At 34.8% G+C, this 12,500-nt stretch overlaps 1 protein-coding gene across 2 annotated transcripts in view; it reads right to left on the reverse strand.

Annotated features, from left to right (window-relative positions):
• Positions 1-12,500, reverse strand: part of LOC135217918 (uncharacterized) — a 513,768-nt gene that overhangs the window by 500,292 nt on the left and 976 nt on the right. The window lies entirely within an intron of this gene.

Consider the following 12,500-nt stretch of genomic DNA (forward strand, 5'->3'; position numbering starts at 1 on the left):
AAAAAAGGGTGGACGGATAGACATATCCACCTCGCTAGCTTTCCTTTACAGAAAACTAAAACACGAGCGTGCTTATCTGCATAGCATTAACAAATGGCAAATAGTAAAAACATAGGGAGATTCAGAATGCATTATTCCAGAACCATTTTCATTATAAACATCACATGGTAGGGTATGACAATAAAATACTCTCAAAATCATTCAAAGTGAAAGGCATAATAAAACTGTTAAAAAAAAGGAGATGCATTTAGTATAAGCCACCGTAACATTCTCTTTCAGGAGTAGAATGATGAACACGTTTTGAAACGATTACACGCCTCTAATAGAAGAAATCTGTCAAATATATAGTTATACGGAACCCTCACATTAAATAATAAAAAAATAAGAATGAAAAATCAGCAGTCATTCAATATATCCTTCTAAAACATCCAACGTTATTTATAATGACTGAGACGAGATACTCATAAAGGATGACGAGATTAAAAATAGGTATTAGGCATTCAAATATGGTTTATAAGAAGGTATTACATATTTTAATGGGTTACTAAGTAGGCGTTATATATTCAAAAGAGCCTGTAAGTAGCAAAGATTGAGAGAGAGAGAGAGAGAGAGAGAGAGAGAGAGAGAGAGAGAGGAGAGAGAGAGACTTACTACTAAGTGGGCGTTACATTTTCGAAAAGGATAGTAAGCAGTACAGATTGAAAAATATTCAAACCTGCAAACAGAGAGAGAGAGAGAGAGAGAGAGAGAGAGAGAGAGAGAGAGAGAGAGAGCTTACTAAGTTGGCATTTTATATCATGAAAGGCCTGTAAATGGTAACGATGGAGAACTTTGCAAATACGCCCACACACACACACACACACACACACACACAGAGAGAGAGAGAGAGAGAGAGAGAGAGAGCATATTTGTATGTACTTAAGAATCTTGTAGATCTCCAGCGTCGATTGTGAACAACAAAAATCATATTTGCATTTCAATGGCGGACCTGATTGCGTAAGCAATAACATTTGACTCGTGTAAACATCTGCAAAATCACTCCCGCTGAGGCTTCCGGATGAGGAATAAAATTGAATTGCGCTGCGAACCAAGCATGAAGAGAAGGAAGGCAAAGGAGCAGAGGAGACAGGTAAAGCATACGAAGGGAAGGGAAGAGATGCAGGCAAAAATGATGGAAACTATGAGTGGAAGATGAAACGGTAATGATACACTTTTATGACTTGGCGAGGCGCATCAAGGTGTGATGGTGGCAGAGAATAAAAAAATAATAAAAAAAGTAAAGCATGACAAGGTTAACACTAAAGAGACCAGCGCAAAATGAAACTATAATAACACACATTTATGACTTCGCGAGGCGAACCAAGGTGTGATAGTGGCAGTGAAAAATAAAATATTAAAAAAAATAACCATGACACGATTAAAACGAAAGAAAGCAGCAACGCAAAATGAAACAATAACAACAGCAACAAAACACATTTATGACCTGGCGAGACGAATGAAGGCGTGACAGTGGCAGTGAAAATTAATTAAAGATGAAAGTGAAAGAAAACCGAGAGGAATCAGAGACGTGGGAAGAGGAGAGAGTCTTTAGAAGAAGCAGCAGCAGAAAGGCCTAATGTCTAAAAGCTGCGACGCGAGAACCAAACCGCGCAGTGGTTCAGCAGACAAAAGTAACGCAGAAGAATTAAAGATAAAATGGAGGAGAATGAAGAGATTTGTGCGTGTCTCTTTGGGGGTGGGGGGAGGTAGGCTGGAGGAGAGGGAGAAAAGAATGTGGAGAGCTCTAAAAATCAGAGGAAGAAAATAGAAGGGTTAAGGGGATGGAGAAAGGATGGATGGGGACCATTATCCGTAGACCGCGAGGAAAGGGAGACAGAAAAGAGAGAGAGAGAGAGAGAGAGAGAGAAAGAGAGAGAGAGAAAGAGAGATACGACAACGAAAGTGATGCTTGCGAGAAAGGAAGGAAAGAAGGAGAGAGAGAGAGAGAGAGAGAGAGAGAGAGAGAGAGAGAGAGAGATACGACAACGAAGGTGAATGGTGATGCTTGCGAGAAAGGAAGGAAAGAAGGAATAAAGAGAGAGAGAGAGAGAGAGAGAGAGAGAGAGAGAGAGAGAGAGAGAGAGAGAACAGCACGACAACGGAGGGAGAGATAATTCTAATAGCAATGGCAAGGTTGGGAAAAATGATAAAGAAGTGAAAGGGGTTAAAGAGAGAAAGAGAGGGGGAGAAACAGAGTGAGTGTGAGGGATGAAAATAAAAATGGCCGAATAAATTCAAATAAAAGCGAAATAAAGGTTAGTGATGTGAAAATGGAAACAAAAGAGTACGCAAAATATTGCATGCAGTGTATAGAATAGAAGGAGCGGAAGGGCCTCTATAGGAAATAGACTTACCCATAAAGGAATAATGTTAAAGGGACTGATAAACACAAGGAAATCTCACAGAAAATAGAATAAGTTGCATTAAGCAAGAGAGATGAATATCAAAATGCTGGCATCAAATATTAATATGAAAGAAAACAATGATGCAAAATACCAAGAGTTCTTTTACCCAAATGAAAGATGTTTGGCACATGAATTGTTTGTATAATTTATGAGGATAAATGTAACCCTTATACGAAATTAACGAATTTAGATACTCAGAGAGAGAGAGAGAGAGAGAGAGAGAGAGAGAGAGAGAGATTTATCCCAGTACTCTTGGACAATAACCTTTATTTTTTGCCTGAAATTAAGCCCAGAGTTCTAACACAAGAATCTCTGAGATTGATCCTAGAATTCTCATACAAGAATCTCTATTTTTGTTTGAGATTGATCCCAGAACTCTCATACAAGAACTTCTATTTTTGTTTGAGATTTATCCGAGTGCTCTCATACAATAACCTCTATTTTTGCCTGAGATTGATCCCAATATTATCATACAAGAATCTCTAGTTTTGCTTTCGACAGACTCAAGAATTATCATAAAGAATCTCTATTTTTGTTTGAGACTGATCCCATCGTCCTCAAACATGAATCTCAATTTTGTTAAAGAATGATCCCATCGTTCTCACACAACAATCTCCTGATTAGAAAGAGCAACGGGAGAAGTTCTTGGGTAAACAGCAGACACCAAGATAGACTCACGATGTCTGCAATATGTCGTAAAGGGGAAGAAACGCGTTTCTCCACCCACAGTCAACACTTAAAATCCCTGAGCCACAGAACTAATTTGACACCAAAATCATTAATAAAGAAGGACTCCTTGTGTAAGCGAGGAGATTTGGGAAGGACCCTGCTGGCAGGCAAGAAGTCACATAACGAGAAGAGAATAGTAAAAAAAAAAAAAAAAAAAAAAAATAAATAAAGAAAAAAGACTCTTCTTTAGCCCCAAGCTTACAAGGGAAAATGAGAGAATAAGGAAACAGCCTCTTTCTCTAATCGCAAGGAAGAGTGGTGGACATTTCAGCCAGACTTACTATATTGGAAGATACAGAGGACAATATGTTGTGGATACATTGATAGATTTCTATGTATTCTTTTAATAAAACAGAATGAATACTTCCTCAATTTATAAAGAGAAATAATGGAAGTTAAAAGGGTATTTTTTTCAGATTTATAGCAAAGACAATTTATTCAGCAAAGACGATTTATTTAGCAAAGAAAATGTATTACAGAGATATCGACCCCATGGTGAAAAGAGATAACATAAAAAATGAGAACATCAACCACGCCTCTCTCTATCAGGAGATCATTGCTACAACTTATAATGAGGGACATCAGCCCCTTTATAACAAGATATATCAGACAACTTCGTCCCCTTATAAGGGGAGATAATACAGGTTGTCTCTGCCCCTTGTAACGAGCTTTCGGCATGAAATGTGAGAAACTATTAGAACCCACAGCCTAAGGGCCAAAAGTGGAGGTACACATAGAGGTTAAAGGGGAGAGAGAGAGAGAGAGAGAGAGAGAGAGAGAGAGAGAGAGAGAGAGAGAGAGATTACACATTTAGACAAGACGAGAAAGGGTGAGGTGAGATCACCTGCTGTCACCTTCCTCAGGATCAAGCATTAAATGGGATAATGGGGGGGTCGGAGAAATCAGATACTCATTATGCCATGTCTTGGTGATGCTTAAGAGAGAGAGAGAGAGAGAGAGAGAGAGAGAGAGAGAGAGAGAGATTATGACAAGGATGAATGGTGATGCTTAAGAGAGAGAGAAGAGAAGAGAGAGATTATGATAAAGATGAATGGTGATGCTTACGAGAGAGAGAGAGAGAGAGAGAGAGAGAGAGAGAGACGAGGGCGAAAGGAATGCAATCCGAGGATAGGAAGCATTAGCAGTGCATGAAAGGGAAGGGAAACATCTTGTAATTAAATGACAGGAGGAAGATGTGGATGGAAGAAACGAAGGAGTCGAGATTAAACGCCTGTCAAAAGTTGATGGTGATTAAGACGATGGGAAACTGGGAAGGGAAAAAAAAAATAAAAACCTCATTAACTAAAAAGCTGATGACGAGAAAGGTAATGATAAGGATGGGACGAGGTGAGTCAGAAAAGATGAAGAAAGAAGTAATAACCGAGAGATGCGACAATGTTGAGCAAAATACAACATGACATGTATCACATCGCATCAGGGAAATGGGGGGAAAACTTAACAAAACAATGGAAAAGAAATGAAAACATCTAATAGAAAAATGACGAATAAGAAAACAAATGACATGAAATGGATAACATCGAATAGAAAAATACGGAAAAACAAAAAGAAATGACATGAAATGGTTAGCATCGAATGTGGAAAAAAATGAAAAAAATTACATGAACTAGATAACCTCGAAATAGGGAATTGAGGAAAAAATGCATGTAATGAATAAGATCAAAATAAGAAAATGGAAAATACTAAAAATTACATGAAGGCATAATACCGAAATAAAGAAATGGACAAAAACTAAAAAAAAAAAAAAAAGAAGTCATCAAATAGATAACACTGAAATAGGGACATGGACAAAAACTAAAAAATGACATAAAACGGATAACATCGAAATAAAGAAATAGAGAAAAAACAATAGAATGCCATGAAATGTAAAACATCGAAATAGGGAAATGGGGAAAATAAAAAAAAATGACATGAAACTAAACACCAAAAAAGGTAAACGAGGACAACTGAAAAAAGACATGGCAAATATATAATATTAAGTAGGGAAATGGAAAAAAAAACGATTAAAACGAAATAGACAACATCGAAATAAGGACCAAGATATGAGATGGAAAACATCCAAATAAGGAAATAAGGAGGAAAAAAAAACATAAAAAGATTACTTGAATTGAATAACATCGAAAGGAGGCAAAATATGTGTCCACCCCAGAGTCGTAAAAAGATCACTTGAATTGAATAACCACGAAAAGGCAAATTAGGGAAAAAAACCAGAGTCGTAAAAAGATACTAATTGAAACATCGAAATAGGCAAATAGGGAAAAACCAGAGTCGTAAAAAGATTACTTGAATTGAATAACATCGAAATAGGCAAATAGGAAAAACCAGAGTCGTAAAAATAAAGATTACTGATTGACATAACATCGAAAATAGGCAAATAGGGAAAAACCAGTAGTCGTAAAAGATTACTTGAATTGAATACATCGAATAGGCAAATAGGGAAAACAAGAGTCGTAAAAGACTACTTGAATGAATAAAATCGAAAAGGCAAATAGGGAAAAAAACCAGGAGAGTCGTAAAAAAGAATCACATTGAATTGATAACATCGAAATAGACAAACATAAGGATAAACCAGTGCATTATCAAAGAGGAGAATGATTTCCATTAGGAGCGAGAATAAGAAAGGAGAATAAGAAAGGAGAATACGAAAGGAAGAAAGTAAAATGACGGAGAGAAGAGCACCCAGGAAATGAGAGGACACCCAAGGAGAGACAGACTCAAATTTGTTTTCTGCAATATTGAAGAACAAAGGACGGAAAGCAGGAGTAGGAGGAGGTGGAGGAGGAGGAAGAAAAGAAGATAAAAGAAGTGATATATGGAAATAAACAATTAGAATCCGAGGAGGAAGAAAAGAAGATAAAAGAGGTGACATGTAGAAATAAACAATTAGAATCCGAGGAGGAAGAAAAGAAGGTAAAAGAGGTGACATGTAGAAATAAACAATTAGAATCCGAGGAGGAAGAAAAGAAGATAAAAGAGGTGACATGTAGAAATAAACAATTAGAATCCGAGGAGGAAGAAAAGAAGATAAAAAGGAGGTGACATGTAGAATAAACAATTAGAATCCGAGGAGGAAGAAAAGAAGAGAAGATAAAAGAGGTGACATGTAGAAATAAACAATTAGAATCCGAGGAGGAAGAAAAGAAGGTAAAAGAGGTGACATGTAGAAATAAACAATTAGAATCCGAGGAGGAAGAAAAGAAGGTAAAAGAGGTGACATGTAGAAATAAACAATTAGAATCCGAGGAGGAAGAAAAGAAGATAAAAGAGGTGACATGTAGAAATAAACAATTAGAATCCGAGGAGGAAGAAAAGAAGATAAAAGAGGTGACATGTAGAAATAAACAATTAGAATCCGAGGAGGAAGAAAAGAAGGTAAAAGAGGTGATATGTAGAAATAAACTATTAAAATCTGTAACATAAATGGCAAAAAAGAAGATACAAGAACAGGAGGAGTAGGGGGAGGAGGAGAGGAAAACAAAAACATTAATGAGGTGATATATAAAAATAAACAATTAGAATCGGTAACAGAAATGGTAAAAAAAAGAAGTTACAAAAACTGGAGGAGGAGGAGGAAGAAGAAAAAATGTTAAAGAAGTGATAAACAGAAATAACCAATTAGAATCTAACAGAAATGGGAAAAATATACAACGTGAGGAGGATGACGAGAAGGGGGAAAGAGGGGGGGGGGGGGGATGGTGTAGGATGCAGAAAAGGAGGAAAAACGAGATCAGAGATAGAAATAAACAATTAAAAACTGAAACAGAAAATAAAAAAAATTACAGGGTAAGAAGAGCAAATATTAAACTCGAGGGGGGAACAAAGGCATAGTAGGAATGAACAATAAAAAAAGAAAATATGGAAAATAAGGATAAAAGGGGTTAAGGCAAAAGACGAAGAGTTATCTGGATTTCTAAAGAGAATCAAGAAATGAAAAATGAGAGAGAGAGAGAGAGAGAGAGAGAGAGAGAGAGAGAGAGAGAGAGAGAGAGAGTCTGTTATTACTGAAGGGAAAGAAAAAATTAAGAAACTGAAACAAGGAAATTCCAGACTACAGTGACTTAGTGAAAAATGGACGAATTAGGTGACAAATTGAAAAACAGGAAGGAAGTGGGAATGGAAGAATGATGTGGGAATGAAGGAAGGCTGTGGGAATAGAGAAAAGGATGTGGGAGTGGAGAATGTATGTGGGAATGGAGGAATGATGTTGGTATAGAGGAAGGCTATAGGAATGGATGTGGGAAAGAAGAAAAGATGTGGGAATAGAGGAAAGATGTGAAAATGGAGGAAGGATCTGAGGAATGGAAGAAGGATGTGAAAATGGATGTGATGTGGTAATAGAGGAAGGATGTAGGATAGGAGGAAGGATGTGATTAATGGAGGAAGAAGGATGTGGTAAGGGTGTAAGAATACTACCACCGTAGGTCCTACGTGTCGTAAAAGGCGACTAAAGGGACAGCTGCTGCCTTGCAGTCGTACTTTTTTAGTAAAAGGCTATGCCCACCGCCAATAACTGTGGAAACTGCTGTCTTGCAGTCTTACTGTTTAGTAAAAGGCTAGGCCCACTGCCAATAACTGTAGAAACTGCTGCCTCAGTCGTATTAAAAGGCTAGGCCCACCGTCAATAACTGTGGAAACTGCTGCCTTGCCGTCTTACTGATTAGTAAATGGCTAGGCCCACCGTCAATAACTGTGGAAACTGCTGCCTTGCAGTCGTACATTTTTAGTAAAAGGCTAGGCACACCGATAATAGATGTGGAAACTGCTGCCATGTAGGTGGACTTTTTAGTCAAAGGCGAGGCCCACTGTCAATAACTGTGCTTGCTGACAGAAAGGGCATGCGGTCGTAAAAACCCCTTTGCCAAATAATAAACCATGCCTGATGTTGTAAGGAAAAGCGCATCAGGCAACCGACCCCTTAGTGTAGAGATAACGGTCCGAAAGAAGAAGAAGAAGAAGACGAAGAAGGAGAAGGATGTGAGGAATGGAGGAAGGATGTGAGGAATGGAATAAGGATTGGGCCCTGACGTCGAAAGGTGAAAACAACTAGGCGAGGGACGCGAGGACTTTGCCGTACGTGTCAGACTTGATAAGACGTTGGTTAGTTAGGCTTAAAAGGCGGCAAATGAGAAAGCTTCGGAAAATAAGCCTTGATAAGACTAGGGACGGTGGATAAGGAGGGATCCATTCCACAAATGTTTACCAAGGGGATCTAGCGATCGAGGGGAAAAAAGGACGTAAAAAAACGTAATGGTTGTTTCTTATGGATGTGGAAAAGATAAATATCTTTGCAAGCCAATTAATGGCAGTGATATTTACTGCAAAAGGATGAAACTGAAAATAACTATTGATAAAACAATACAACACGCCATGTAAACTATGGTACTAAATCTATGATATACTAATGAAGGAGAATAAATAATTTTTCCTATAATCAGGGTAGTTAATACAAGAATATAGAAAGCAGAATTCTGTAATTATACTTTATTTACTCAACAAACTCCTTAATGAATTGCATTGAGTTTGAACATTGTCACATACTTTTGACTTAATACACATATGCTTGCTTGCTTGAGCGAGAGAGAGAGAAAGAGAGAGAGAGAGAGAAAGAGAGAGAGTCAGTAAGGTTTATGCTGTACCACACTAATACCCACTACCTTGTTAACAGAGCACTGCCAACACAAAACTAAAGGAAATCGCAGCAGCCACAGGAGGAACCCCTGGAAAGAGAAACGCCTGCTAAATGCACCAAGAGAAGGAAAGCCAAACCCGAGAGCAAATAAAGCGAAACCCCAAGAGAATTAAGAAAGTTCGCTGCAGTAGGTTTCGGGTTATTTAAAGGGAAAAGCAAGATCTGGTTATTCATGAGAAGACCAGAAGAAGGAGGGAGGAGGAGAGAGAAGATAGGTGCCCTGCAGTACGAAGTGGGATTTAGAAGAAGAAGAAGAAAGAGGAGGAGGAGGAGGAGGAGGAGGAGGAGGAAGAGGAGGATGAGAGGAGGAGGAGGAGGAGGAGGAGGAGGAGGAGGAGGAAGAGGAGGAATCTTCTTAACAGAAAGGAAAAGGTTGGAGCCATGATTATCTTTCAAGAGGGGCGATGAAAAGGTGGATGGTACAGGTCGTGAACGAATATGTTTAGAGAGAGAGAGAGAGAGAGAGAGAGAGAGAGGTGGGGGAGATTTAATCCGTAAGCGAACGAGGGATTAATTTGATGTTTTATGGATGTCTGACAACAGACGCCGATTTCCAATACAAATACCCCAATAGAAAGATTCTGGAAAATGAATCGTGGATAAGGGCTTTAGAGTGAGGCATTAGGTGGAATCACGCAACGGTCTTAGGATCCCTCTGGGAAGACACTCATAACAAATGAATTATACAATAAGGAATTCACATAGAAAGGGTATAATATTGATGAAAACGCTTGAAATACTGAGATACATATCTTCAAGGAATTGCCATTATGTTGAGGATATAAAAGTGGAAAAATAGAAAGGAAAACGAAATAGTCATAAAACACGTATCCTAATATTGATGGAACTTTTTAAAATATTCACATAAGGATATTGAAGAAATTCCTATTGTGTTGAGGAATAAAAAGAGGAAAATGTGAAACAGAAAAGTGGTATAGGATTCTGGAATAAAGTGTAAAGTTTAAAGTAATACGATAAGTAATTCACAGAGAATTGGAATCATGATATTCATCAAAAGGCTTAACATATTCCAGTAATGGTATTAAAGAAATTGAAGAAGTGAAAGAGGAGAGTGATAATGAATTCTTGAATAAATTCTCAAATATATAACAAGGACTTCGCATAAAATATGAATGGCATTATTGATGAAACTTTTAAAATACTAGGATATAGAAATTCACGAAATAGCGATTATGCTCAGTAGATAAAAGAAAAATATCTAAATCGAAAAGCCGTGATGGATTCAGGAAAAAAAAGTCTAAAATCTTAATTGAGGAATCCACAAAGTATATCATATGAATGTCATAAAAGCATGAAATACTGTGATATAGAAATTCAAGAAATTCCGATGATATGAAGGAGAATAAAAGTGGAAGAGTGAAATAGAAAAGGTGGAATGGATCCTGTATTCTCGGTATAAAATTAGGAAGGTGGGCTAACGTCCCCAGGAACGAGAGGGAAAGGACGTGAGATGAAACCACGAAATGCAAGACGGACATTTAAGAAGAGAAGACACAATTTCGCGCTTACTATGATTAATTTATTTTTTAATAAATGAAACAGGACATCCTACACTGAGATAACAGGTAAATAATTTAAACATTTAATGAAAATAATAACTCCTACTTAGTCTGTTACCACCACAAATACCACATCAAAAACAAAACGACACTTTGAATGATGATGATGATAATAATAATAATAAATAAAATAAAATAATAAAATAATAATAATAATAATAATAAATAAATAAAAACTAATAATAAAAAATAATAATAATAATAATAAAATAATAAATAATAATCAATAATAATAATCAATTAACACTAATAATCTAATAAGATAATAACTAATAAAATTAATTAAATAAAACGTAAAAAGAAAATGGCCAAAGTTGAAAAAAAAAAAAAAAGTCTCACCGGAAGGTTATTATAATATAAAATATATTATATATATTATATATATATGTATCGTATATATATATCTAATATATCATATAAAATAATATATACTATATATAAATATATATATAATATAATAATTATATTCTATATATATATATATATATATATATATATATAAATAAATTTTCAGTTTAGATTTTGTCACGTTACGATAACTTTGGATATGAATATAAAACGGAAAAACATTGATGTAGTATCGTAACTGTAAATAATAATAATTAATAATAATAATAATAATAATAATAATAATAATAATAATAATAATAATAATAATAATAATAATAATAATAATAATAATAATAATAATAATAAATAAGTAAATAAACAAATAAGAATTACGGCAATTCCAGCTATCAAATTATGAAGGATCAATCTTTCTTAAGGCTTCTTTTGATTAGCCAAGCGCATGCGCAAAACAATCAGGTTGAAGGAAAAGAGAAAATTCATCAAGTTAGGTCAAGGATCCATTCTATAGAAACAGTTTTTCCCTTAAGAATCCAAAGTGAAACTCGGCAACGTGTTTACTATTTGCTTAATATTACTCCTTCATAATATAACGGTACCACCAAGAGTTTCTAACTGAGGACTGTACAATGGTCTGAATATTTTGATTATGTTTTGAAAACATAATAACTCAGATTAAAGGATCACTGAATTATCAGATGGCTATTATCAAAAAGCGTTACAAACATTTAAAAAACGCAGCTGTTTTGAAGCCTGGAAGGAATATTGTGGTCACGAAATTAAATTTTAGTCAGTAAAGCTTTATTAATGTGGCATTACTGAAAGTACCAGAGTTACAGTTTCCATAAAAAAAAAAATAATTTAAAAAATCTAAATAAAACGAAAATCCTCATATAATATGTTTCAAACGTCAGAGATGGTGACAGATAAATCAAATCGTCACTAAACTTTCACTGTCACATAGCCTATCTCTCTCTCCCTCTCTCTCGCCTTGAGCCTATATATATATATATATATATATATATATATATATATATATATATATATATATATATATATATATATTATACTATATATATATATATCATATAGCGTACTAGATATATATATATATTTATTTTTTATTATATATATAATATATATATATATATACATATATTGCCGTATTCTCTGTCTTTATGTTATAACATTACATATTATATATTATATATTATATAATATAATATATATATATATATTATATAATATATAATATACATACATATATATATATTATGTATATATATATATATAATATATATATATATATAATAATATTATATAATAATATATATATATATTAATATATAATATATTATATATATATATATATATATGTATATATATAAATATGTGTGTGTGTGTGTTTGTGTAGGTAATTTCCTATTTGATTCAATTACTTCTATTTTCCAGTTTTCCTTAAATATTTCCTATTCCCATTATAAAATTAAAAGTACAAGTATATATCCTAAAGTACAGAAACTTCTGGGTAATTCTGACATCTCAAGAAAGCACCATTCAAGCATCGATGAATTGCCATTGCTGAAAATGAAAATATGATAATCATAACAGTACTATTATGATTATCATATTGTTGCTTGTGATATATTATTTATCCTAAATTTAATTAATCTTATCATTGTGGCTAATGAT

The sequence above is a fragment of the Macrobrachium nipponense genome, chromosome 9 (genome assembly GCF_015104395.2).
Source record: "Macrobrachium nipponense isolate FS-2020 chromosome 9, ASM1510439v2, whole genome shotgun sequence".
Taxonomy (NCBI): domain Eukaryota; kingdom Metazoa; phylum Arthropoda; class Malacostraca; order Decapoda; family Palaemonidae; genus Macrobrachium; species Macrobrachium nipponense.